General features: G+C 36.5%; 1 pseudogene; it reads left to right on the top strand.

Moving 5' to 3' along the window:
* Positions 1-2,428: 2,428 nt before the first annotated feature.
* LOC125149874 (L-lactate dehydrogenase B chain-like) lies at positions 2,429-3,189 on the top strand (annotated as a pseudogene).
* The last annotated feature ends 372 nt before the right edge of the window (positions 3,190-3,561 follow it).

The following is a 3,561-nucleotide window of genomic DNA, read 5'->3' as shown; positions in this document are numbered from 1 at the left end:
CATACAAAGCTAACAAGACATGAACTGATGTTCAAAATTATTAATCATCAGGGAAATCTAAATCAAAATCACAATGAGATATTACTTCACAGTTGTTAGGATGTCTACTATCAAAAAGATAAGAAATAATAAACACTAGTGCGAATGTAGAGAAAAGGAAACTTGTGTACACTTTTGGTGGCAATGTGAACTATCTAGCCACAATAGAAAACAGTATGGAGGTTCCTAAAAAAAAAAAACATAGGGGCGCCTGGGTGGCTCAGTTGGTTGAGCGTCCGACTTCCACTCAGGTCATGATCTCGCAGTCTGTGAGTTCTAGCCTCACGTGGGGCTCTGTGCTGACAGCTCTGAGCCTGGATCCTGCTTCAGATTCTGTGTCTCCCTCTCTCTCTGCCCCCCCCCGCCCCCACTCATGCTCTATCTCTCTCTCTGTCAAAAATAAATAAACATTTAAAAAAATAAAAAATAAATACAACTACCATATGATCCAGCAATTCCAGTTCTGGGTGTATATCTGAAGGAGACAAAATCATTACCCCAAAGAGATATCTGTACTCCTATGTTCATATCCAAGGTATGGAAACAACCTAAGTGTACACTGATGGATGAATGTGTAAAGATAATGTAGTATATGTATATATACAATGGAATAGTATTCAACCTTAAGAAAAGAAAATCCTGCCATTTGCAACATCATGGATGAAACTGGAGGGTATTATGCTAAGTAATGAAGCCAGACAAAGACAATTAATGTATAGTATCATGTAGATGTGAAATCTAAAAAAAAAAAATTTTTTTTGAACTAATAAAATGGTGGTTGCCAGGATGATGGAGGAAATGGGGAAATGTTAGTAAAAGGATACAAATATTGTTATAGGATAAATAAGTTCTGAGGGTTTAATGTAAAGCATGTGGACTATAGTTGATACTGTATTGTATACTTAAAATTTGCTAAGAGAGTAAATCTTAAGAGTTCTCATACACACACACACACACACAAAACTATGTGAAGTGATAGATGAGTTATTAATGTGATTGTGATAATCATTTCACAAGGTATACATACATCAAATCATCACATTGTACCCTTTAAATGTATACAATTTTGTCAATTACAACCCACTATAGCAGAGGGAAAATATATGAAGAAAAATTATATTTATCTTATAGTTTCTTAATGGTTGCCCTACAGCTTAAAATGTATTCTAAGTCTACTTTTAAATATCACTATATGACTTCACATGTATCATAGATACCTTATAAGAGTATTCCCTAGTTCTCCCTATGTCCCTGTGACATTCCTGTCATTCATTTTACTTACCTATATCCTATAATCACCCAACACATTGTGATAGTTATTGCTTTTAAAAACATGTTTTAGATCAATTAAAAGTAAAAACATTAAAGTTTTAATTTTAATTTCACACTTTCCTTCTTTGAAGTATTGACATACCTTGAAGTTCACTGATTCTTTTTGTTCTTTTCTTGGCTATAATGAGTACACCAATGAGCACATTAAAGGCATCCCTTATTTCCATTACTGTATGTTTTATTTCTACCATTTTTTTATTGTGGTAAAATACACAGCATAAAATTTACCATTTCAATAATTTAAAATATGAAACTCAATGGCATTATGTACATTCACATTGGTGTGCAACTGCCACAACATCCAATCTTCAGAACTTTGTCATCATCCCAAATTGAAATTTTGTATGCATTAAAAAATGACTCTCCATTCCTCTCTTTCTCCACCTTCTGGTAACCAATATTCTACTTTCTGTCTCTATAAATTTGACTATTGTAGGTACCTTATATAGGTGAAATCATACAATTTTTATTATTTTGTCTCTGGCTTATCTCACTAAGTGTGTTTTTAAGATTCATCTATATTACGGAGGGAAGTGTAGCCCCTCTAAATTCATATGTTGAAATCTTAGCTCTCAGTATTTCAGAATGCCACTGTATTTAGAAACATGGCCTTAAAAGAGGTAATTAAGGAAAATGAGGTTATATGGATGGGCCCTTAGTTCAGGCTGCTATAATAAATTATAGATTAGATGGCTTAAAAAAAACATTTAGGGGCGCCTGGGTGGCGCAGTCGGTTAAGTGTCTGACTTCAGCCAGGTCACGATCTCGCGGTCCGTGAGTTCGAGCCCCGTGTCAGGCTTTGGGCTGATGGCTCAGAGCCTGGAGCCTGCTTCCGATTCTGTGTCTCCCTCTCTCTCTGCTCCTCCCCCGCTCATGCTCTGTCTCCATCTCTGTCAAAAATAAAAGTAAACATTAAAAAAAAAAATTAAAAAAAACAAAACAAAACAAAACATTTATTCTTCATAGTTCTTAAGGCTATGAGTCTGAGAAAAGAGTGCCAGAAATCTGACATTGTCTCCTTCACATGAATTTTACAGACATTTCTTTCCTGGATACAATGGCAACTCTTAAGGGAAAACTGATTACACCAGTTGTAGAAGAGGCAACTGTCTCAAACAATAAGATCACTGTAGTGGATGTTGGTACAGTGTGTGCCATCAGTATTTTGGGAAAGCCTCAGGATGATGAGCTTGCCCTGTGGGCATTTTGGAAGATAAACTCAAAGGAGAAATGATGGATCTGCAACATGGGACATTATTTCTTCAGACACCTGAAGTTGTGACATGACAGATAAGGATTACCTGTGACTGCTGGTTCTAAGATTGTGGTGATAACTACAGGAGTCGGCCAGCAGTAGAGAAAGAGCCATCTCAATCCGGTGCAGAGGAATGTTAATGTCTTCAAATTCATTATTCCTCAGATAGTCACATACAGCCCTTATTGATTCATAATTATGGTTTCCAGCCCAGCAGATATTCCCACATATGTCACCTAGAGGAAGTGGGTATAATCTGGATTCTGTTAGATTTAGCTATTTTATGGCTGAAAAAACTTGGCATTCAACCCAGCAGCTGCCATGGATGGATTTGGGAAGAACATGGTGTCCCAAGTGTGACTGTGTGGAGTGGAGTGAATGTGGCAGACGTTTCTCTCCAGGAACTGAATCCAAAACTGGAAACAGAAAATAACAGTGAAAATTGGGAGGAAGTGTATAAGATGGTGGTTGAAAGTTCCTGTGAAACTAAAAGATACACCAAACTAAAAGGATATACTAGCTGGACTACTGGATTAAGTGTGGTTAATTTAGTGACCATTTAATAAACAGAATTAGCAATTTAAATATCTGCTTCAATACACAGGGGTAACAAAAGATAGAAGCACTAATCTACAAACCTTCAGCATTGTTTTGCAATTTAACATGAGGGACTTAAAGTTGAGTCTTGATTAGTTAAATAACTGTTTTATTGGTAGTACTGGGAAGATAGAATACGATGTCTTAATTCAGACTGCTATAACAAAACACCACACATATGGTGCCTTAAATAACAAATATCTATTTCTCACAGTTTTGGAGGCTGGAAGTCTGAGATCAGATTGGTAGCATGGTGGGGGTTCTTGGTAAAGGTCCTATTCCTGGTTTACAGATAGCTTCCTTGCATTCTATATCTTGACATGGAGCAAAGTGTGAGG

This window comes from Prionailurus viverrinus, chromosome D4 (assembly GCF_022837055.1).
Source record: "Prionailurus viverrinus isolate Anna chromosome D4, UM_Priviv_1.0, whole genome shotgun sequence".
In the NCBI taxonomy this organism is placed as follows: domain Eukaryota; kingdom Metazoa; phylum Chordata; class Mammalia; order Carnivora; family Felidae; genus Prionailurus; species Prionailurus viverrinus.
The sequence above is the reverse complement of the archived record's forward strand: the minus strand, read 5'-3'. Positions and strand labels throughout refer to the sequence as shown.